Source organism: Callospermophilus lateralis, chromosome 6, assembly GCF_048772815.1.
Source record: "Callospermophilus lateralis isolate mCalLat2 chromosome 6, mCalLat2.hap1, whole genome shotgun sequence".
NCBI classification, from domain to species: Eukaryota; Metazoa; Chordata; class Mammalia; order Rodentia; family Sciuridae; genus Callospermophilus; species Callospermophilus lateralis.
In genome coordinates this window covers 139,939,883-139,965,806 of record NC_135310.1, presented here as the reverse complement: position 1 = coordinate 139,965,806, position 25,924 = coordinate 139,939,883, and the positions used below count along the sequence as shown (strand labels likewise).

The 25,924-nt window shown below is 41.9% G+C and overlaps 1 pseudogene across 1 annotated transcript; it reads right to left on the bottom strand.

Moving 5' to 3' along the window:
* Positions 1 to 12,427: 12,427 nt before the first annotated feature.
* Positions 12,428 to 25,026, bottom strand: LOC143402198 (serpin B6-like; annotated as a pseudogene). The gene is made up of 6 exons (XR_013091705.1): positions 24,961 to 25,026; positions 21,559 to 21,710; positions 18,567 to 18,684; positions 17,065 to 17,207; positions 13,225 to 13,380; positions 12,428 to 12,902 (listed from the first exon to the last, which is right to left on the bottom strand). The product of XR_013091705.1 is annotated as a serpin B6-like (transcript).
* Between the last annotated feature and the right edge of the window lie 898 nt (positions 25,027 to 25,924).

Sequence of the window (25,924 nt, the reverse complement as noted above, 5' to 3'; positions counted from 1 at the left end):
GTCAGGGTGAGAAGATGGGAATTTCAAAGGTAGGACTTCCCACTGCCGTACTAGTTCCTCAAGACCTATTGCCCTGAGAGATGATGTCTTTAACTTGGCCTTGCATATGCCAAGAACATTAGTTCTGCCTCCCAAGCAAAATTGCTTGCAGTTTGAGAACTGAGACCTTACTTAGATACCATCAGCTCGTCACCTTCCTGTACTAATCACTGTTTCTTTAAATCTTATTGCTGAAAAACTTAAAAAGAAAATAACTTCAGCATCACCAGGGCAGCAGGAAATTATGGTAATAACTGTTTGAAAAAGAAAAGGAAATGACTGAAGACTTGGCTGTGTAATAAAACTCCATTTCTCTCAAGCACAGGCCCCTGGTGGACTTACAGTGGTCTCTTTGGTAGTTGAGCGTCTGGGTGGAGGTTGGTAAAAAAAGAGGAAGGATATGTATGTCGCTTAATGTAAGAAAGTCTCAGGAATTGGGGGGAAATTTTGGTGACTCTGGAGCACAGTTGTTGCCTTATACCCTGGGGAGACAGCAGCAGGCATAAGTCTCAAGACAGGGTAAACAGCCCCAGAAAATCGTGACAGGACAGGGATGAGGAATGAGGTGATTTGTGAGCTGTTCAACCCATCCTGTCCCACACAGCCCTCCCACTGACAGGTGTGTGCGCAGGTGACTGTTTTCCCCTTAAAGGAATGTGTTTCGGGGGGGGGGGGCGGTGCTGGGGTTATAGCTCAGTGGTAGAGTACTTACCTCATGTGAGGCCCTGGGTTCAATTCTCAGCACCGCATATAAATAAATGAAAAAAACAAAGATTGATTAACATCTAAAAAATTTTTTTAAAAAAAGAAAGAAATGTGTTTCTCTTCTTAGAATATTCCAATACAAGGCACTTGCCTGGTACGGTATTAATTGGCTCAGTACTGCAGAGAGCAATCTGTCAAGAAAAAAGACTTTGACCACAGCAGACCATTCTGTTTACAGGAATGAATTCTAGGACTGGAGTTGCGGTTCAGTGGTAACATTTGCCTAGCATGTGCTAAGGCCCTGGGTTCCGTACCTAGCAGTAAAAAAAAAAAAAAAAAAAAAAAAAAAAAGAAAGAAAGAAAGAAAGAAAGATTCATTCTAGGGAAGTAGAAAGTAATTTTATTAATTAAATATTTTGTTCTTTAGCAATGCTGGTTATAATAGAAAAAATAGCCGATGTAAATACTTTACCTGTGTTAATAGCTCATTTCATCCTTGTAACAGCCCCATGAGCCCTATGAACAAGTTACTATCCCCACTTACAGGTGAGGCAAAGTTAGGGTCGTAACTTGCCCAAGGGTCATAACTATAGAGAGGCAGATGAAGGCTTTGAAAACAGATCATGGCCACCAATTGTGCTGTTGTGTGGCAGATGTTATGAACAGTTATCTTTACCTGTCCTACATCGTTTCTGTTCCTTTTGATGGCAACATCCTGATCTTCCTTGGGGAATTGTCCTTTTGACAAGACACATGTTTATGGGCGCGACCTCTCCTTGTACCTAGGAGCAGCCCCTGCCAGACCTTATCAATCACAGTGAAACCAGAGTTTCTCTGCTTCTCCTCCCGGGTGGGGTCTGCATGAGCCGAAAGCATCTACAGCCATGAAAGCCTGTTTCTTCTCCATTATCATTGAGCAACATGGTGCAACTCTCCATGATAGGCTATGCCCTTCAGTGTTGCAGCAGACCCCAGTAGCTTGCTGCCAATTTCTTCTGTCTGGGTTCTTGTCTTGTGAATTCAAAGAATGAAATCCAAAGACCCATTGATGCAGAGGAGTGTAAAAGTAGAATTTATCAAGTGTGAATAGATGCACAGCTCCCACGGGCAGCAGGACCTGGTAGAGGTTGCAGCTTGAGAGTGCTAGTCTCAGGGTTTATATAGCACTTGGGTCAATGCTGTTGGTCCCTATGTATGCTAATCAGGGTTTGGGGAAGTGCTAGCTTCTGTTGGTTAAGAGTTATGCTAATCAGATTTGGGGAAAGTACTAATGCTATTGGTTAACCCTGGAGTTCTATTCTGGTCTGCTCCCCTTCCATTTTCTCATTGTTTGCCTTCAGTCCCAGCTGCCCAGGAGGTTGAGGTTGGTGGATCATGGATGCTTAGGGGTTCAGAGCTGCAGTACTGTGTAGAGTGGGCGTCTGCACCAGCCCAGACTGGGCCTGGCTACCACTGTGCAACAAGTCAGCGGTGGGTCACACCCTCAGGCTCACACTAGCATGGTGGGCTCTTCATGACAGGGCCCATGCTCAGTGCCCCACTCCAGCCCACTCTGTCTGCCATCTCACAGCTCCCAGACAAGGGCTTGGCTTCCACAGTATTCCATTGCTCAGCAATAACCTAAGCAGACAATGAGATTAAATGCAGGGATTAATTGGATCTACTGGGCAAGAGAAGCCTTTCATGATTTGGGACTGGAGGCTGTGAAATCACCATATAGAGGGTGTCATCCTGCAACCAAGGTCCACACTGAGGCAAGCTTATCCAGGCTTTTAACCCCAGGAATGAGTTAAAATTGTGTCTGATGACCCTGACATAGGCTCTCAGACACTTCCTTCTTTGTTATGTGGGACTGATAGGCTAAAATGCAATGCATACAGTCATTTGTTTCAGGAAAATGTACTGAGGGTAAAGCTTATCAGGCATCAGATCAGGTGTTATTTTCACTCAGTTTTGACCTTTGTGCTGATTTCTCCCAGCATGAGCTAGCAGTCTGTGAGATGGATTTATTATTATCTCCATTTTACAGATGGGTGAGCTGAGACTCAGAGTTGAAACAACTTGACCAGCGTCTCACCATTACAATTGGCTGATCAGAGATTAAAGCAAACCATTGTTTTCCAGAGGTTGTGCTCTAGATCACCCAGGCTAAGGAACCCGTCCGTGGGAACAAAGTCATTTTTAGGAAATGACCTTCATTGATTCTTAGGGAAGTTCATAGTAAGACCAGGAGGAATCAAAGCTGCCACCTCCCCCTGCAAAACAAGGGACTAATGTTTTGTGGGTTGGAGTTCTTTTGCCAAGTGGCTGGAATGGGGGGAGGGGTCCTGGGAAGAAGGGAGGAACTTCCTTTTGGTGGAATGAGAAGGACATCGTTACCCTGGGTACATGTATGATTGAACAAATGGTGCAACTCAACATTGTGTACAAGCAGAGAAATGAAAAGTTGTGCTCCATTTGTGCACAATGAAACAAAATGCATTCTGCTGTCACGTATAACTAATTAGAACAAATTTTTAAAGAACCTGCCGGCTTTCATTTCCTGTTCTGTGGCAGACAAGGATTTTGAAAATCCCTACCACAGCAGCATGTAAAACTTACATGCCAGAAAAAACAGAACATTACTAAGATCATGGGAAACATCCAAGCATATTCCCCAACCTCTCGCCCCCGCCAAAGAAAACTAGTTTCCGATAGCAGAGTGGTAAGCAAGTGCGGAAGCGTAGACTGCCTCAGGGTCTAATGCTGACACCAATAATCTGGAAAAACGGGAGTGAAAGCAGATGTTGGATGTGTGTAATGTGGGCAGCTGAGTCAAGACCCTGCACGCAGGGGCTCCACCCTTATGAAGAGGTGTGAAGAATACATCTACTCTTAAAAGATGACAGGCAGGTAGCTTGTCTTATCTCTTTCTCAGCTCTGGGTAGAAAAAAAAAATCTGTATTATAGAATCTTGGATTGGACTTTATTCTACCCACATCTATGAAGTCAGGGAAAATCTAAAGAAATTAAGTGGCTCCAAATGATAGCAATCAATCATTGGTATAGGTTAAAATTCTTTCTAGAGGAAAGCATCACCTCTTTCCTGTGAGGATATCAGCTGATTAAGATCAGCTTAATATAAGCCCTCCAAAATTACCAAACACGTGAAGAAACAAAAACATCATGAATGTGATGCAAAAACATCAAGCCAGGACCTTCAAATATTGGTATTATGAGATCTGGAACATAAAATAACCATGTATAAAATGTTTGAAGACATGGTCACCACCAAATCTGAAAAATAACTGAATATAACATCTATAATTGAACTACATAAAAATTGAACTTAAAGACTGACTAGGTTGATGTTAGATTAGACACAGATGAAAAGAGAATTAGTGAAATGAAAGATCTGAATAGATAAGGAAAGAAATGAGAAGAATGAAAGATTAAGAGGCATGGAGAATAGATTAAGAGACCTGATCTTGTTTTAACTAGATATCTAGAATGAGAAAATGGGGGAGTACCATATTGCAAAAAAAGACAATAGCTGAGAATTTCCTAGGATTTATCGAATACATTTGTACTCAGATTTAATATGTGCTACATATTAAATGTGCTGCAAATAGGACAGATAAAACCAATATCAGACATACATGGTAAAACTGTCTAACCAGGTGCAGTGTTGCACTCCCAGAATCCCAGCAACTCAGGAGGCTGAAGCAGGAGGATCCCAAGTTTGAGACTAGCATCAGCAACTTGGTAGGGCCCTTAGCAACTTAGCAAAAACTTGTCTCAAAAATAAAGCAAAACAATCTGAGGATGTAGCTCAATGGTGTGGTGCTGCTGGCTTCAATCCCTAGTACCAATAAATAAATACCAAAACTGTTCATTGTAAAAGAACACATAGATCACCTATGACAACAATTTAACTGACAATAAATTTCTCAAGAGCAATAATGGAAACCCAAAACAGTAGAATAGTATCATTGATATATTGAAAAAAAGGAGAGAAATAACTATAAATCTAGACCTGTCTTTGAATTATTAGAATAAAATGAAGGCTTTTTACAAAAATCAAAAAATATAGTTTGATATGAACAGACATTACTAAAGGAATTCTAAAAAATTGTACATCTTTTAGGACAATACTTCTAGAAGTTGTTCTAAAATGCAAGAAAAAATAGTGAACATGGTTGAATGTATACAATGATTGTATAAAACAAAACCAACAGGATTTAATTCATAGGGTTGAAAATCTAATATAACACGCTGGATAAAAGTAACATAAGATAGAAGGTATAATCTAAATATTAAAATAGCCGATTCTTCCTTTTCTCAGGGAGGAGGATAAAATTAAAACCCTAACTATAGGTTTTAATTGATATTTGTGTTTTCAGGTTTCTAAGGCAAACACTAAAATGATAGAAATCAAGTATCAAATTAATAGAGGGGGGAAAAATGGAATAAAAGATGCAATCATCCCAAAAAAGGTAAGAATGAAGGGGAAAAAATGGTAAAATCAGGACAAATTGAAGGTACAAAATATGATGGTAGAAAAAAATCCTAATATATCTATAATCACTAACAAGGTAAATGGACAAACACGTCAGTAAAAGGATTAGATTGTATTTAAAAAATGGAATTTAGCCACCCACAGTTTATAAGAGACATATCTAAAACAAAAATCCAAAAGGCAAGGAAAAAGAAACTCTGCAAATGTAGTCACACAGCAAGCAGCACTTCAGTCCCTGCGAGACCACACATTTGACAGTGGTCCTAGGTACAATGGAGCTGAAAACCTGCTACTACCTAGTGACCTGATAGCCTTTGTCACTTTGTAGTGTAGCACTTTCCTCATGTTTATAGTGAGACTGTAGAGATTTGTGCTTTCAGACATATCTTTGGTAAAGATAGACAATTTAATATTTAAATCCATGTAAACTTTTAACTGATATGTTACCCTTTTTAGTGCTTATAGATATATTTGGATTTTTTCCAACATCACATTTCGTACCTTCAGTGTACCCTGTGTTTACTATTCATTTTTCCTCCCATTCTAATCTTCTTTTGGATGACTGTAGTTGTTTTTAATTATTATTATTATTTAGTTGTAGTTGGACACAATACTTTTATTTCATTTATTTTTATGTGGTGCTGAGGATCGAACCCAGGGCCTCGCACATGCTAGGCAAACCTAATTTGCAAAGGATATTTAAAGCCATGGGTTTCTGTAAAGCACCATGAAAAACTAGGCCATAGAACACCCAGAAAACCATTTGCTAGAACAAGGTCATGGTGAAATACATTTTGGTGAATCCCTTAGCTGCACTGGAATTTTTACCAGCTTTGATTTGGCTTGGAGTATCCATCTTAAATGCCCATGGCCCAATTCCCAGGGCTCAGTAAGAAACACAGACCTTGAGTTTGAGTACTTGCTCAGAGCAATTAAGAAAGGCAAGATTTTCGAAAATAAAATGTGTCACAATATATTACAAAATTTGGTAAATAATGAATTTGTGTCTAGAAATAATGAAGTCAAGAGTACACCATAAAAAGAAAAGGCCTGTGTCAACAATTGGGGGCATGGCTATGGTAGTCTGCAGGTCACTGCCATGTGCTGAGGCTGGCTCTGGGGTCTCTTATGTCCAAGGCTAAGACAGAAGCCTGGGTCCCATGAGAGCTATTACTTGACAAAAGTCAGCATAGCAGCATTTTAAAAGAAGTTGATGTTCAGGTATTACCTTGTAAAAGGGTCTCCATGTGGGCCTAAGCAGAGAAGATGAACCAAGCAGAGTGGGCCCTGTCTTGGAGGGGTGGCTTGGTTTCTTTCTATGGCAGGTGATAAAAACCCAGGGCCCTCTCTGGGGAGGTGGCTGTGAACAGGTTTGAGCAAGGCAAGCTCTTGGGGCTTGAGCAAAGGGCTTTTAAATGGTTGGGCTTGGTCATTTCCTGCTGCCTCTCCAGGAGACTAGAGCCTTCTACTCCTCAGTCTGCACCCCACAGCCTCCATAAAGCTGCTCCAACTGGCATTATTTACACAGCAAGGTAAAGTGCTTAAAGTGTTTTACTGAAGTGAGAGAGATGCTAGAGAAATACCTGATACAAAATAAGAGTGAGAGAAGACTCTTCTGGTTTCATGTCCAAACCAAGAATAAGTGAGGACTTTCCCTCCACCTCCATTTCCAGGCCTGAGTCTAGGTGGCTGCCTTATCTCTGGGCCCCAACTCCAGCCACCACAGAACACTGTCTCAGAGATCCCTGAGCACCTTGTCCCAGGCCTGTGATACAAAACACCTGAATCTGGGGCTGGAGGTGGCACCTCTCTTCCTCCCCCACTTGGCTCCCCTCCCCCTGGTGTCAGCACCCAGAAGAGGCAGGGAATGCAGGAAGGGGTGCATCTGCTGGAATGTGAGTCTGAAAAGGTGAAAAGTCAAGGGGCCAATCCACCCCAGGCCCTGAGGCCTTCTGACAGACTCCAGCATGTCAGCTCCTGAGGGCTGTGGCTGGTGAGGGGTGCCCCAGAGTGGGCAGAGCTTGAACCACAGGTTAACAGAGGTGCTCAGAGAACCCTGCCCTGCAGGTTCCATCCGGTGGCATGTCTTTTTGGTTTTATTTTGTTTTTGTTTTATTATTTTGTTTTCATAGCCAGGACACACTAAACCACTGAGCCAACTCCCCAGGCTTTTTTATTTATTCATTTTTGATTTTGAGACAGGGTCTCCTGTGTTGCTTAGGGCTTCACTACATTGCTGAGGCTGGCTTTGAATTTACCATCCTCCTGCTTCAACCTCCCAAGCTGCTGAGATACGATGAGTGTACCAACAAGCCCGGCTCAGCCTGGTGTCTTAAGAGCATACCTCTTGTCCTAATTTGTAAATGTTTCCAGGCCACATGTCCTTCAGCTTGTCCCTATGGGTCATCTCTTTCACTAGGGAAGACTGCCAACACAGTGCACCCTCACCTCTCTTCCCTACTCCCTGCCTTTTGCTTGATCATTCTGTCTTCGAACATTAGGTCAAATGAAAACCTACCAGGGCTTTCCCACCAGTTTCTTTGCAAAGTAAGAATTTTCACTCAGCAATTCACAAGCCCACTCTTTGTCCACTGCGCTTTATTGACATCTGCCCACCTGTCATTTCAGGCAGAATGAGCCCTCCTAGGAGAAGGGTCCTTTCTTTCCAACTCGAGACAGGGCAGGGCAAAGTGTCTCAGGCAGAACAGTCTGATGTCTTCCACAGGTGGAGGCAGAGGAGACTCAGGTCCTGGGCTGGTGTCTCCTCGCTCAGCTCTGCACTCCTTCGAGCCTCACTGTTTAAGGACATGGCACATTTCTTCTCTCTGTCTTTGGAGCCACTTGATTGCTGACATGGTCTGCAGCAGCAGAGGCTTCAGGCACAGGTAGCGGTCCTCCTCCTCACCCGCTTCCAGGCATTTCTGTGGCCATGACCTGGGCCTGTGGGTGTATCTTGGGAGGAGTGGCTGCTGCCTGTCCTGGCCCACCGAACGAACATCATCCAGGGATTGGACATGAGGGACCCAGAGTCAGACTGGGAGGCTCCCCTGGGAGTGAGGGCCCTACAGGCAGGAAGTGGAGAGGAATGGCAGGCAGGAAGCAGAGAGGAATGGCAGGCAGGCTGGTGCATCTGATGCCCTTCTGGCCTGGCTCTTGGGCCTCCTCAGGCAGATGAGTGTCAGCGGACAAGGGGCAGGTACAAAGAGCAGGCTCACTGGTGTTGCTCTCCAGGAGGCCAGAGCCATTGGAGAGATCCTCAGGGCATGGATGAGGCATGACCCTGGGAGGCACAGGCTTCCCCTGGAACGTGCACCCTCCCCCCTGGCCTTTCTGGGGCTGGAGGATCAGGTAGGTGGCCATGGCTGCTTCAAATTTTCTCTTGGCCAGAGACACCCAGGTTTTGTATGTATCAAAGTCCACGTCACACAGGATGGTCATGATTGCGCGGTCTGGGTGTTTGTGTTTGGGGAGTGCCTTGCTACAGTGATGGGGTACACATGGTTCACCCTGCCTCAGCTATGGGTGCTCTAAGATTTGCTTGACCATGATCTACTTCTTGGGGTTTGCATTCAATATTTTGTGGATGAGCTTTCATGCTTTGATGGGAACAGAGTAAGGGACAAGGTACCCTGAAAATGTGCATTATTAGAAGTCCTTTCATCTGCCTCATCACGAATAAAGTCTTCCCAAATGCTTAATTCAAATCACTTGATTTTCTTGAACTGGATCTCAACATTCATACCAAAAGTCTGCCACGTAGATGGTGGGAATGAGGCTAAGCACACAAGCAGTTACAAATTCTGTTCTGGCATTCAGACTGCTCACCTTAACCACTTGCTCCACCAGATTCACCCTTCAGCTAGACCACAGCACCCTACCTTCCTCACACCTCCTCTGATGTTCTTTCCTAAAGAGCCTGCCCCCCATATAACAGAAAAGGGAACTTTTGATTCAGAAATGGTAGGAACAAAACTGAGCCAAGGTTTGGGAGCACATGCAGGGAGGGCTTTAATTGTGGAATAAGTAGGAGTTCCACTGAAGGAAAATAGCACAATGGAGAAACCAGACAGCTTCCCTAACAAAGGGAGAGGGAAGGTTTTAACTGACATGCTGGGGTGGGCTACAGTCTGGTAGTTTACCACTGGCCCAGGGCATAGTTCCCGAAACTATTTTTTGTATGAGACTCAGACACCAGGTAGTACCAGTAGAGTTGTACCAGGATCCGCTGAGCTACTCTTGAAGCTGCCACTATCATCCTGTGCAAATGTCCTGGCCTTGTGGCTTGATCTGGGTCTTAGAATAGCACAGAAGGACCTTGGGTGCTTGTGCTGCTACAGCTGGTGGAAAAGCACCAGGGTGGCAGAGTAGAAGAAAACACATAGCAGCTCCCACCACCAATCAGTATGTCTACAAGCAGAGCTGAGTGGAATTGACCCAAGTGCCAAGACAGCAAAGGGGGCAGAGATTAGTATGAAGACAGAGATAACCAGCCTTTTCTTTCCATTTCACTCACCTATCAGACATCTACTGCAGGCCCAATGAAGTCAGTATTTTCAACAAAAGTGGCCCTCAGGTCCCTGAAAAGTAACCTAGGCCACCTTTATCATTATAACCCACATCAGAGGTGTTCATCTACAGTAAAGCTACTAGGAAACCAATAACGTATCCACCCAGCTGTGTGATCTCCAAAAATTTACTGATTTTTAAGTTGACTAGGAACAGGCAAAGCTGGAGGGTTTGCTTAGTAATAATTCCATCTTGCGTAAATATTCAGCTTCTGTTTTCATCAGAATCTTGATGATAGATCTGTTGTCAAAAGCACACAAGATTGAGGAGCACATTGATTTATTGCCTTCTAAAGTAACCATAAAAGTTGAGACTCAAAATAATTGAGTATAGTTTTAATGGCCGATTATCTCCGAGTGGTTTACATGTTTTTAAGGTTGATATTTTTTCTTGTGCCTAAATTTCATTAATCTACTGCCAAATAACTTACTGGGTTTTGATTTTAGTGGCATAATTAACACATATTCCACAAGGTCCCTGAATTTTTGCAACCCTCAAATAAATCAGGGAGAGGAACTTCTGGCAGAAAAACTCCCTGTGAAATCAGCACCTCTATCTAACAGAAGTATCTATTAAGAATAAGTGTGGAATTTGGAATTAAATTAATATATTTAACGCCACTTAAAATCTCATAAAACTTTTATCAAAAAGTGTTTATCAAACTTCATAGTTCAAAATTTGAAACTATATCTGCTGTAGTTTGTAGTGCTCAGTTCTATTCCCCTAATGATGACTTTGAGAGTATTGCTACTTTTTGTTAATGTTAGGTTAGAGGAAACTTACTCAGGATCCTGTAAGTTTGTCTTGCTCTAGGGTCAATAGATGACAGAGAGCATGTTGGGAAAGGAAAGAGGAAAGTGTGTGAATAAAGAGGCAAATTTATAGAGGCCCTTTGAGAAGACTTATCCCATCTTTTGAGGCATGATACTACCTTGGAGATATTCTGTTGAAATAATTTGACTGTATAAAATTTAATAAATGTTTGGCCAAAAAAAAAAAAAGCACACGAGAGTAGAGGAAAATATGCTCCGCTACAAAGGGTGACAGTCTATTGTACCAAGGAGTTTGTTTTTGTCTCATGTTTTGTCTCCCAAGTTCTCAAAATCATCATATAAACTGATCACACTCCCCCCTGAAATCCTTGTTCCAAGTGCTGTTATTTCTTCAGAAAATACCCAGAGTGTCATACAGAGGAGGGAGAAGGATGATATTATTTGATGTGATTTATCCCCACAAAGGTTCCTGTAATGGAGGCGTGGTCCTCAGTGTGGAGATGTTGAGATGGAGGGAAGCTTTAAGAGGTGGGGCCTCGAGGGAGGCAACTGGTTCATGAGGGCACCACCCTTGAAAAAGATTAACGCAGGTCTCAGGAAACTGGGTTAGTTCTTGTGACAATGGGCTGTTATTTGGGAATCTGGCACCTCCACCCTCCACTTGGCACTTATGCATATGCTCCCAATGCTATGATCTCAGTCACCATGAGTCCCTAGCCAGAGCCAAGCAGAAGGCAGCACCTTGCTCTTGGCCTCCAGAAATGTAAGCTAAAAAAAAAGACCCCTATTTTAAAAAAAAATCAAGTTTCCAGTCTCAGGCATTTCATTATAGCAACAGAAAACAAAGACAACAGATGAGTGCAAAACCAGCAAGCCCTTGCGTCCCAATCAACTTCCTTTCCTCACCTCAGTCCTAATTTCCATGTTCCTTGATGCTTACCAATTCCATTCTGTCACCACAGCATGGGCATCACAGGGAAAGAGGACCAGGTGCAGAATGAGCATGAGACTAGCAGCAGTGAAGTCAGAGGGTGACAGTGGAGGTCCTCCCCACATGCCCATCAGTTTCTCCCTGTAATCCTGAATGCTAAAGATGCATTGCCAGCAAGTAACACAATTGGCTGCAGAAAACTTAGCCACATTTTTTTTTTTTTTTATAATATGTGCCATGAAGAAATCCACCTGGTATGTAACCACACAGTTGTTGTAAACCACCTTACTGTGAAGGGTTAGGTATACCTCTGACCCCTGGGAACAATTTAACTTTACAAGGCAGGGGGCAGTGTGTGTGTGTGAATATATCCATTACCCATCACAACACAGGAAAGTAGAGATGCACGTGGAAAAGGGACTGACTTCTCACTGGCCCAAGTTACCCACTCTCCCACCTCCATGGATTCTTCCAGAAAGCTCACAGAAGTTTTAGAATTTTTGAGATTCCCATAGGAGGTTCCTGAGATGAGCCCTCACCCCTCAAAACCTCCTCACAGCTCTGCATTCTACTCTAGACTCCCACTAAAATTGGGATGAGATTTTCATGCCACAGTGGAGAAGAGAGTAGCACCACTTATCTTCTTATGCCTGGAGAAGGGCCAATGGTGATGGCAGTTATCTGCCCACAGTGAAGCCACGGGGTACTTCCCAGCTGCAATGGGGTAGGTGACAGCTGATCCCCGACAAGGTTGAATGAACCCAGCAGCCAACGTGACCACAGACCTACAGAGAAGGGCAATTTCAGATCCTGGAAAAATATCTCACATGCAAAGAGTAATGAACAGGGGACTCCAAAATGGGCCCTATATTTCTGAATTGTTACATTACACTGATAAGGTCACTTGGGTCACAGGCACATGGTGGAGTGTCAGAAGAAAAGTGGGTCAGAGGGTGAAAGCAGAGGACTGCACCCAGGGATGACTGTTTCCTCACGGAGAAGAAACTTGGCCGCAGAACAGAATCCCTCTGGTCCTGCTGTGCTGGATGAAGAAGAGGAAGGGGTGGTCTGCTCAGAAGCATGGAGTTATGCACAGTGGCAGTATTCCAAGGGCTGTGGCGGCTGCAGCTTCAGTACCCTCCTCATTGACCTCCACAAAGGACTTGTGCACGACCTTGGACAGATGCAGGTCTCTCCTGGATGACATTCCAGAAAAGTCTGCCCTGGCCTCATCGAAGGCATCGGTCATGCCCAGGCTGTGAAGGACTTCCTCCAAATCATAATTTTCCTGTAGCTTAAACCGAGGGAGGAAAACCTCCACCTCCTCTTCGTCCATCAGGTCTGGGCTGGTCCACTCTATGTACTTCTCATAAGTAAGTTCCTTCTCCACCTAGAAGGGAGTTGAACATGTCAAGACCTAGGAAGTGCTGTCACACAGGGCCACGTGCGATAATGGAGATGCTCCATGTTGTGAGTGGGAGCTCACCTTGGCCAGAGGTGGTGCTAGTGGTAACCAAGGTAAATAGAGCTCAGGGACAGCTCAGCAGGAGACCTTACCTAGCATCTGCAAGGCCCTGGGTTCCACCCCCAGCACAGACACAAAAAATAAAATATAATAAAAAGCTAACTGGGAACGGGGGAAAGCAGCTACACCAGAAACCCAGTGCCCTTCCCCTGCCATCAGGGCCTCGTTATGGCTTAGTGCTCCTTACCGTTTTCAAGTCAATGTGCTCATCGGGCAGCATGATGATCATATTCAGCTCCTCGCTGACCTAGGGAAGGACCAGAATCTTGGTGAATATTTCCCGTATATAGGTCATTTTAAAAGTAGACTTCTTAAACATCATTTGCACAGGCTTCTCCTCATTCTGGAAGGAAATGGACAACTGTTGAGTAGAAACTTGACCCAGCTGGCACACTGGACTATACCACAGAGGTAGCCCCTGTGGGCCCCAGGAACACTCTTGACCCAGCTTCTAGGACAGGCCATGAGGTTCCTCCTGAACCCCTGTTATGGTTAGACACCAAGTGTCCCCAGAGGCCAGTGTGTTAAAGGTTTTATCTACAGTGTGGAGCTATAGGGAGGCGGTGGAACCTCTAAAAGGCAGGGCCTAGTAGAAGTTAGGTCCTTGGGGCAAGTCCTTGGAGGGGACTCTGAGACCCAAGCCCTTCCTCTCTCCTTCATTTCCTGACTGAGGTGACCAGTTTTGCTTGATCAACTGCTCCCAACTCTTCCATCCACCACCCCCATGCCTAAGAGCAAAGGGTCTGCCTCATCATGGATGGGAAACTTAAATTTTGAGCCCAGATGAATCTGTCCCTTTTTAAGTGGATTATCTCGTTATTTGGCACACTGAGAGAATGCTGACTAACAAACCTCCCAACACCAAGGTGCCCAGACTCACACACAACACCTTTCTTGGTGACTTAACCTAGTCTTACTACTTTGAACTTAATCCACGAATTTACAGTTCTAGCTAGGACCTCACCCCTGGACTCCAGGCTCATATATTATACTGGCTGCTTGACACCCACACTTAGACTAAAAGAAAGTCCTAGTGTCACACATGACTGTGGGCTCCTTATATCCCCTTCCTTCTCCATCTACACCTCTTCCCATCACAGTTGGCAGTGACACCATGCATCCAGTTGTCAAAAGCCACAGTGCGTCCTTGCTCAAGTCTTTCTCTTACACTCTGCATTTCACTCCTTAGCAAATTATGGTGGCTCTACCTTTGAAATACAACCAAAACCTCATCTGTTGTTCTTTCTTCCACTGCCATCACCCTATCCCTGGAATACAGAGATGACCTCAGAGGGATCCCAGTGAAACATAAGTCAGATCACACCCCTCAGACTGGACACCCTTCCATGACACCCCTTCTCCTAGGAGCAAGACCTGAAGTGCTCAGTACATCATATAATCACAACAACAGCTCATCTCCCATTCCTTGTCTCTCCTCACTTCCTACTACTCTCCCTCTGCTGGTTCCTACACTCATAGGGGTCCCTAAGGAAAATCAGGGTCATTCTATCCCTCCTTTGTCCACTCATCCCTACAACCTAGAGGGTGTAGCCTTTGCCTCTTCCTGGTCTTCACTCAAGTGTCACCCTCTCAGTGAATGCTTCCTTGATAGACCTGACCTGCAGCTGTACCCCCAGCCACAGCTTCCTGTCTGCTTCCTTTGTGTCTCTGGAGCACTTACCACTGCCTAACAACTACTAATGTAGAGTTGAATGAAGCCTTAACATATAGCTTGTTAAAGATGTAAAATGTAAGTTTCATGAGGCAGACATGTTCAGCTAGTCAATACCTGGCACATAGTAGGCTCTCAATTAACATCTGCTGAATAAATGAATGAACAAACTGATGAACAGAAATAGCAAAGGGCCATCCTCAGACCATGAGAAAAAGACAGAGGACACTGACCACATCCTACCCTACAATACTGCTTAATTCATGAGTACTCCACAGTTTGATACCAGCAGATACTTTGAATTTTTTCTAATTCCATGCAACAGGCCCAGCTGAGGGAGCTCCCTAGTTCTCTGGCACAGCACACCATTCCGGATCAAATGGAGTAAACCAAAGACATATCTGCTGTCACTTTCTGTCTCCGCCTTGTTGAGCTTGCCTGAACTAGACCTCAGCCACGACAGTCTCCTGCCCTTGGCTCCTCAGACATGGCCTTGGCCAGAAATTGGCACACTTTTTCCACAAATGGGCGGACACTAAATATTTTGGCATTTGTGCTATAGAGAATTTCTGTCATAACTACTGGATTCTACTGTTGTGACACATATAAACAAGTAAGTATGTGTGTGCACCAACAAAACTTTATCTGATAAACTTGATATGGGCCGGCTTTGGCCCACAGGCCTCAGGGTGCTGACCCCACCTTATTCAATTTCTCTGCATTCCCCTCCAGGACCCAAGGTCTCCAATATTATAATAGAAAAGAATCCAATCTTGGTAATTTAATGACTCACTAAATATATAATTATGTTAATAAGCTTAATCTTCTTTAGATATGAGGAATCCAAATGAAAATCCTTACCAACTTAAAATCTATGTCCCTGGAGACACCCCTGCCACACACTCTGTGGGCTGGTACAGTCAACCCCTGCTGCAGCTCCACCCTCTCCCTCTACTGCAGAAAGCAAGGTAAACTTCTTCACCGCTCTGTATTGAGCAGAAGCCACATGACAGCAGTTCTGGTTTTCCTCTGAATACAATGGCAGAACCTCCAAAGAAGGCCTTTTGCCCTCCATCTCCTGGCCTTCCTGCTCCATCCTGCCTGGACAGTGGAGGCAGTATCTGAGCCCTCCTGTGAGCACGAGGAAGAGGCCACAGGCTGAGGTGGCAGAGCAGGGAGAGCTGGTTCCCAAGAGCCTCACCCCAGTCCACATCAGCCCTGGGTTCTCCTCTCCTCTGGGCCTCCTGGGTGGTGAGATGAGCTGTGAGCTAAACTGCAGAGATCTGGGGTTTCTGTTGCTTAGAATTGAATGAAGCCCTAACACACATATTGTTAAAAATGAATTTCAAGGAGAAAAAATTCATATCTGGGGGAAAACAGGACAGTTCATTTCAGAATAAATCTCAACACAAAATGTATGTCTTGGAAAACTGAAGGTTCAGATCCAAGTGGACGAAGAATATCTAACTTATGGTCAGTGATTAAGAACACATTAGTCCATCCTGTCGGCTTTGCAGCATGTAAAAAAAAAATCTCTATGATTAAAAAGACTTTTTAAAAATTGGATTCTGTGAGAGAAAGACACCAGGCCATCTGCAAACACCTTCCAAGCTGAAGGTGGTTAAAGTCAAGAGTCCAATTCTGTGTATGTATCCTTTTGCTTGTTTTTAAACAAAAATATATACTGGTGTTATCCTTACAAACAAAAGAAGACTGAAGATCAGTGATTGGTTCAGTATTTCCTGAGCACCGGCTATCATAACTCCTCGATAACTTCCAGCTACATATAGGTCAAGCACTTATATGACAGCCATCTGCCCTGGGATGGTTTTTCAACAAAAGTGAAAAGTCCTTCAACCACTGCTATGTCTTGTGCAGACCAGCAGGGGGCGGAGTGACAGCTTAGATAAAGGGGCAGATACCAGGTGGGGCTTCCAGTGGGGACACAGCAGTTAAGAAAGGAGTGTGAAGGTACTGAAGTGAATGGGGAGGATCCAGGTCCACGAGGACCCTCATACACCAAATCTGGAGTTTGACCTTTATCTCAAAAGTTCTGAGAAGCCAAGAAAGACCTAAAGTTAGCCTGAGAGCTACACCATCAGATTCGTCCTGTAGATTAACACACCAGAGAAAGTAGGGCAGGTGATAGTAGGGGGGACCTCCAAACAGAACCCTTGGTCACATACAAAAGGAGGAAGCTCATGAGAGAAAGGGCCCAAGGCATGGGGATTCCTTGCTGCAGGGCTACCCTATGCCATGCAAGACACAGGCTCCGTGTGGTGGTCTTCATGATCTAGAAACCAACAACACAGGCCCTGTGTCTGGGAATCTCCTTTGTTACTATGCAACATTCACCTTGCTGACTTTAAATGGTCTCTCCTCGGTGAGCTCTTTGTCAAACAGTTTATCCCAGTTTCCTTTGAAATAGATGGCATTCACAAGAACCAGATTAGTGTTTGTATTCAATGAACCTGGAGACAGCAACTCTGTTATTTTATCTGAAAGGAAAAATTAAAGAACCAGTTAGCTAAGAGTTTTCTGATGAGTGTTTCAGTGATGATATGGAGAGAGATCCACCTCCTCAAATGGTCAAGCACAGAGATAAAGGATCACATATTCTCCAAATAACATAAATAGATATTTGTCATCAAAACAAAGCAATATCCCTGGCATTGAAATACTTGTTCTAGGAAGAAAAATACCATCATTTGAATAAAACATAAAAGGAAAAAGTAGATATTAGTAAGTGAATTCATACCACATGAGATAGAAAGAAATGATTGGTGCCTACAAACTAAAGAACTTAAAATACTGTTACAAGGAGTGATTATAAATTTAAACTTAAATGTTTGAGGTGCTGATATGTTCACTCTGATTTAAACATTACACACATTATATATGCATCGAAGAAGCATCATGTATAGTTTTGTTATTATTTCTAGTCCAGCATATCGAACAATATTATTTTTGTACAATATACATGATTTTGTTATTATCAACTAAAAATATTTAAGATTTTAAAAAGATGCTCTTTATAAATATAAAGCACGATTTAGCCAGACATGGTGGTACATGCCTGTAATCTCAGAAACTTGGGAGGCTGAGGCAGGAGGATTGTAAATTCTAAGCCAGCCTTAGCAACTGAGGCCCTAAGCATCTTCACCAGACCCTATCTCTAAATAAAATATTTATTTAGGACAAATATCCCATTACATTATTTAAGGATGTGGCTTGGAATTTAAGTCCCTCTGATTTGAATCCCTGGTACCAAAATGGAAAACAACAACAACAACAACAACAAAAGCACACAGTTTACATTAAAAACCACAGGTCCATGAGGATACCACCAAGCAACTTGGAACAATGCATGAAAACTGGGGAGCATGAGCTCACACTAGAGAGGACACAGCTGAGACCTGTCAGGTGAATTTTTCTTTATGCGATTGGTGAAAAGAAAAAACAAACAGCAGCAAAGACAATACAGAGTGGATTGTTCTGGAAGAGGGGTGCTGACTAGGGGGAAACATTATGGATACACTGAGAAGAGCAGGGAAGAGCTAGAGAAAATGTCATCCACTGACAGTATTCAGAAGCAGATTTTTAAAGTCTGAAATTATTTGAGAACAAACACATCATTCCTGTTCATATTTGACAATGTTGTGAAAGAACTGACAATAAGACTGATATAAATACTATTAAAAACAGAACAACAGGCTGGGACTGTAGCTCAGCGGTAGAGCATCTGCTCAGCATGCCCAAGGCCCTGGGTTGGATCCCCACACTGCAAACAAAGGAACTAGCAAAGCAACAACAACCCCACCATCACCAGAAACAACAAATAAAAACTATGCTTTTACCTTCTGTCTCTTTAGCTACCCAGGTGTTTATGTGTTTTCTGAACTCCTCTGTAGCATTCAGAAAGTCAAGCTCTTCCATCTCTGCTTGGTAGAATTTCTGGCAGGAATCTTTAAAAGACTAAGGCAGAGCAATATAATTGCATGGTTCCAAAATAATTAACAAGTCTACTTCTTTAATCTACCAAAGCACAATAATATGCTGATTTAGAGAGGTAATTTACAAATTAATACATATAATGAACCTAAAATTCACCTTCTCAGTTTGGGCCATCTTTAATGTCCTGAATATCAAATAAATTTCATGAATGGCTGGATCTTTATGGGAGTTGCTGAGCCTCAAGAGGTAACTGGGAGGAAGCTGAGCTGCAATAACTGTGGAGAGAAAGTTAACCCAGCAAGAGCTACCACTCCTCTGCACTCTGAATCAAGGGACACTGAACTCAGAAAGTAGAACATAGGAAAATGAGCCATTTTACACCACCCTGTGACCACAACTTCCTGTGATAACAGAAAAATGAGCACCATCAATAATGGTGTCCCAGGTGACTACAGAGCACCTGAGATCAGGTCAGTGCAGCTGCAGAACTAAATATTCTCTTTTATTTTATTTTGATTAATTACATGTGTCTAGAGATTGCCAGTGCTGCTGAACATCTCAGTTTGGATTAATAAGCAATTCTCAAAAAACGAGCAGGGCTATGATTCGGCTCAGTGGTAAAGCATTTGCTCAGCATGGGAAAAGCCCTTGGTTCAATCACAAAAAAAGAAAGGAAAAAGAAGTTCAAAGTGTTTTACTAATATATCCTATGAAATGATAATGACATTGATGAACACATACATTCTACCATGTTAAAATAAAAAATCTGTGGAATATAAGTGTGCTTACAACCCATTACAATGGCAATGCACTATGAAATTATTCTCTAATCTTCCTTTTGAACAGTTTATGGCTCCATATTTGATTTCTATTTATATATAAGGAAATATTTCACATTTCTCCTTCAGTATTGCACAGACACAGGTGTTAGGAACACAAGTTCTTTGATTTATTATCTGGGTGGCCTTAAAAATGTTAATTAGTGTCTCTGCCTCTTTGTTTGCCCTATAAATGAGAAAGCACTGGCTGTATGAAGCTCCCAGAGTTACTTTGAGGCCCAGCTGAATTACTTGCATTATTACTACTTTATCCAATGTTACTGAATTCTCAACATATTGTGGGCATTTAAAAGGAGAACTTCCTGTATCATTCCATTTCATTCTCACAGAGTTCTTGCTTTACCAATTTCACTGTTCTGTTTCTGAAAAAATTTAAATCTTTCAATCTAAGAAAATAGTCTGAAAGCAAACTGGCCACTCAAATATTGATAACTTGCCACACACTTGTGGGTGATTTTTACAACTTTTAAACACCCTAGGAAATAACTACCTGCTATTCAAGTTACCATTATAAAAACAAAGAATAATCAAACTCAAGGAATATGTAATTATACATCATGGTTGGTATTCAATTTTTGGAAGTTTAAAAAAATGAATGACAAATATTTCTAATCTCCTTATTTTGTATACTAATATAAATTTTTAAATATCAATAGTTTTCTTAAAATATCCACCCAAAAAATGAAAGAAAATTAAATCAGCCAATCATATGAGTATGCTGGAATTTCTGTTCATATAAAAGGCTTGAAGAGGGTGATGATACCTATAAAGTAGCTAAGACTAATTAAATAAGTAAAACAGATTATAAAAAATCATACTGTGATATATAGTTGTTATCCATATTTGAACCTATGCTTGTTTATTTTCATTTTATATCACTTCCTTTTAAAACAATTAATGTAGTTTAAAACAGGTTTGAAAAAATGAGAAAAAAAAATCATAGAAAATGTTGAAATCTCACACATACAAAAACTCTTATAAATCAATAAGAAAAGGGAATACAGATCAAGAGAAAAATGTGCACAGAATATGTAAATAAACAATATACAGAAAACATATAAAGGTTGCATATCCCAAAATGTACATGTTCAGAAATATTTTACATTTTGGCACTCTCCAATTGTGAATTTATGGATACTCAGATTGTCCATGCTCAAAGAGCTTAAGTTCAATCTCATAAGTAATCAAGATTCAAAAGCTACAAACATGCAGTGTTGATCATGGTAGATGGAAACCAACATTGTGCTTATATCACTGAAAGGAACAGATACATCACTTTGGAGAGACATTGAAAAATATAATATATATTAAAATTTCTAAGCTCTATTTCCTTCCTCCCTCCACAAATCTACCTGGGAGCAGCACACACACTCATACAAGCACAAAGTCTTATTCAATAACACTGTAACAGCCCAGACTGGGTATGACCTAAAGCCCATACCCAGTCTGAGTAAGTATCTTTCTATGTTCCATGAGCAAGTATCTTTCTATGTTCCAATGTGTCCAACTTAGAATTATCAGATGATGGTTCATAATAGTGATGTAGGGCTGGGGATGCACTCAGTGGTAGAGCTCATGCTTATTTATATTTGAGATCCTGGATTCAATCCCCCGTGCTACATAATGGTGATGATGATGATCATGATAACAACACTGAAGTAGATCCACATACACTGAGATGGGAAGAACAAGAGAAAGATATTTCAAAACAACGTGTTTTGGATAAAGGCATAATGCAAAGAAAATTACTACAAAACAAAATCACTACATGTGCAGGAGGATACATGTCAAATCTATGAAAGCTCTTATTCTGGGAGGGATGATGAGTTGTGGGAAAGAGACTGATGTGGCTCTTTGCTGGCCCTATTATATTCTGCACAAAAATGTACTCACCTGTGACTTGAGTAGTTTTCTGATTTTTTAAATGAAAGGTGTGAACAAATACATGAATAACCAGAAACCTGAGTGAATTCACAGCCCAGGCTCTTTCATCTGCACCACGAGTACCCCTCCTCCCCACCACCTTGCTTCATCAAAAGCAGTGAGTATGACTTACTGAGAGGAAATCATAAGACTTTTCTCCAAAAAGCCTGTTGGCTGTTCTAAGCAAGTACCGTGTGTCCATCTTGTTCACTTCAGTGAGAAGGGACTGGAAGCCCCTGTGGTATCTGCACCTCCACTGCTGCTGCTTTTATTTAAAGAAAGTGCCTGAAATCAGAAACACAACTAAAATACACCATTGCAGTAGGCCCTGACTACAGGGAACAAGCAAACTATAATAAACTTGGCCTAAGAACTGTGCAGATTCAAACCACCATCCAACTAGAGAAAAAAAGTATCTTGAAAGCTCACTCTCCAGTGTCCCTCCCAGGATCCCTTTCTGTACACTGTCAGTATTGTTCTGAGCAGAAATGTCTCTCCACAACCCTGGCTCTTTGTATCTGGAGCCTAGCTGGAGACAGAGCTACCACCAGACCTCCCATCTCTGCAAACACAGGATGCTCCAGAAAATTGTAAGGTAAGGTCTCTCCCTGCCCTTAGGTCTGTGAAGGCTCTGACCAGCAGAATACAGCACAAGCAATGCTGTCCAGGCCTGAGCCTTAAAAAGCCTTGTAGCTGTCATGTTCACTCTCTTGCACCCGCTGTCATGATGGAAGGAAGTCCAAGGAATCCCCTTGGAGGATCTGCTACCACACAGGCTGAGTTGGTGGGAAGAGAACCAAAACCCCATCCAATACCCATCACCAAGATACCCCATGTGAGAGAAAGCCTCCTTGGACCCTGAAATCCAGCTGTGTATTGCAACAGTAGCATGAGTGGCCCCAGCTGTCATCACAGGGAGCATAAGAATTGCCACTGGATCTGAGAAATAATCCACCATTTTTATTTCAAGCCACTAATTTGGGGGATGGTTTGTTTTGCAGCAACAGATGACATGTGCAGCAATGCAGAAGTGTTCCATTATAACAAAAATAAACACCTTGATGCTGGCTTTGGACATGGGTAGTTGACAGAGGCTGGAGGGCCAGGGATGAAATTACTACCACTGTCTGCAAAAAGAGGTAAGGTGATAAGGTAGGCATTGGCCATAGAAGTGAAGATGTTCACCTGTAGCAAGAGGTAAGATAGGACATGTTCCCAGTGAATGCCCACAGCTGTCTAAGATATCCAAGAAGTGTGTGTCTTCCTTTCAGCTGCTTAACATTGAGTGTAGGAAGAGAGAGATGAGCTAAAGAAAGAATTATTGCATTTTCAAGCAGAATTTAAAGGAACTATTTCTAACCCAGGTCTTGATAGGTAGAACATAAAGGTGTTTCTTATCTCCCCCTTCTCCAGTTGACAACATGATTCTCAACCTAAGAAATGGCCTCAAGGTAAAGCTCAAATCCTTGGCCTCAGGAGCATGGTCAAGATCTACTTTGTAAAAACCTTGGGACAACAAAGGTAGCATCTCATAGACCTGTAGAAAAAGGGGCTTCTTAGCAACTCAAGAACATTGCCCCACAGCACCCTTACTTCCAACCTGACAAAGTCTTGTCTCAAACAGGCTTGTACTGATAGATCCAGACTGATTCCTTCTTAAAATTGGGAGCCATCTTGCCACAAAGCCATGAAAAGATAATTTCAGCTTTACTATAAATTACTGCAAATTCTGAACTTACTTAGAATGCCTGCCCGTGCAGGCATTGAACTCACCCATGCCTGGTTCTCTCTGACCAGATAGCAGCCCTCTCTGAAACTTTAGAGATGCCTCATAAATCTTGGCCTTCCCTAGCCAGATAACCACCCTCTCTGAGGCTCTAATGACCTTCATAAATTCTGATGTCGCGGCCAGCAAAAATGTAAACCAGCCTTTGTGTTATGCTCCTCAGAGTTTTGTTATCTATAACTTACCCTTTGTGTAAATTTCTGGGCTATAAAGCTGGGCTGCAAGAAAGCTGACGGCTGTCTTGTTCCCCTGGTTTTTGGTGGGAGAGGCAACCTGGCTGGTCCAAATAATAAGCTTGCTTTAATTTGACTTTAATTGGAGTCAGTGTTCTTTTCTTATGTCCTGGTCAAAAAGTACATGCGGCTTGGTCCAGTGCAGCACGCTGTAACTTGAAACACAGAAATCCTACAATGGTTTTAAAGGAGTTATGAAATATTGAAATTAAAATGCCAGACAGTTCAAAGTGAAGGGGTGCCCTTGGGTCCCCAACTGTCTTTTCGCAGTAGAAAGGATAAGAGAGAAACAAACATGAAACATGACCCATTTCTTCTGGAAAAGGATGGGAGTGAGTTGCCAAGCGCTAAGCCCAGAATGCACAGAGGGGTGCCATGACCTGACGTGTGGAGGACCAGGAATGCTTCCCAGGAAACCCAGGTGGAGTCAATCAAGGGATATTCCCACCCTGAGGACAGAGGAACCTGGCACACACACCTGGCTGGATTTGGAAATTGCTACAGTTCAGGGACTGCAATGTGCTCACAGGGGTGCTTAGCAGAGTAGCATGTACTTCTTGTCAACACTCCATCTACACCTCTCTGATACCCTCTGATATCCATCCACAGCAATCCCTTTGGGATTTGAAGTGTGGAGAATCAGCTCAATAGACAACTGTCAGCATTTACTATTGTAAATGGGGTAGTCCTCCTCATTTCCATTTCTGAGGATTTATCACTGATATACAGAAATGCATTTGATTTATGGGCATTGATTTTATATTCTGCTACTTTGCTGAATTCATTTACTAGTTCTAGAAGTTTTATGGTGGAATTTTTAGGGTCTTCTAGATATAGAATCATATCATCAGCAAATAGTGCCAATTTGAGTTCTTCTTCTCCTCTGTGAATCCCTTTAATTTTTTTTGTCTAGTTGCTCTGGCCAGTATTTCAAAAACTATATCAAACAGAAGTGGTGAAGAGGGCATCCCTGTCTTGTTCCAGTTTTTAGAGGGAATGCCTTCAATTTTTCTCCATTTAGAATGATGTTGGTCAGGGGCTTAGCATAGATAGCGTTTATAATGTTGAGATATGTTCCTATTATCCCTAGTTTTTCTAGTGTTTTGAACATAAAGTAGGTGCTACATTTTTTCAATTGCTTTTTCTGCATCTATTAAGATGATCATATGATTCTTATCTTCAAGTCTATTGATGTGATGACTTACATTTATTGATTTCTGAATGTTGAATCAACCTTGCATCCCTGGGATGAATCCCACTTGATCATGATGCATGATCTTTTTGATATGTTTTTGTATTTGATTTGCCAGAGTTTTATTGAAAATTTTTTGCATCTATATTCATTAGAAATATTGGTCTGAAGTTTTCTTTTTTTGATATGTCTTTGCCTAGTTTTGGAATCAGGGTGATATCATCCTCTCAGAATGAGTTTAGAAATGCTGCCTCATTTCTATTTCCTGAAATAAATTGGAGAGTATTGGTATTAGTTCTCCCTTAAAGGTCTTGTAGAACTTACTTGTGTATCTGTCCGGTCCTGGGCATTTCTTGGTTGGTAGACTTTTGATTGTGTCTTCTCTTTCATCACTTTAAATTGATCTCTTTAAATTGTGTATACCATCCTGATTCAATTTGAACAAATTATATGTCTCTAGAAATTTGTTGATGCCTTTGATATTTTCTGTTTTATTGGAGTGCAAGTTTTTAAAATAATTTCTAATAATCTTCTGTATTTCTGTAGTATCTGTCATGATATTTCCTTTTTCATCACATATGTTAGTAATTTGAGTTTTCTCTCTCCTTCTGTTTGTTAGCATGGCTAAGGGTCTGCCAATTTTATTTATTTTTTTCAAAGACCAATTTTTTCATTTTTTTGTTCAATTTCATTGATTTCAGCTCTGATTTTAATTATTTACTATCTTTTAGTGCTTTTGATGTTCATTTGTTCTTCTTTTTCTAGGGCCTTGAAATGAAATGTTAAGTCATTGATTTGTTGACTTTTTCTTCTTTGAAGGAATGAACTTCATGCAATGAACTTTCCTCTTAGTACTGCTTTCATAGTGTCCCAGAGATTTTCATAAGTTGTATCTGTGTTCTCATTCACCTCTGAAAATTTTTTTTATCTCCTCCTTGATGTCTTTTGCAACCCATTTTTGTTCATTCAGTAGCATATTCTTTAGTCTCCAGGTGTTGGAGTGGCTTTTATTTCTTATTTTATCATTGATTTCTAATTTCATTCCATTAAGATCTGATAGAATGCAGGGTAGTATTTCTACTTTTTTATATTTGCCAAGAGTTGCTTTGTGGCATAGCACATAGTCTATTTTAGAGAAGGATCCATGTGCTGCTGAAAAGAAAGTAAATTTTCTTGTTGAAGGATGAAATATTCTATATATGTCAGTTAACTCTAAGTTATTGATTGTATTATTGTGTTCTATAGTTTCTTTGTTCAGCTTTTGTTTGGAAGATCTATCTAGTGATGA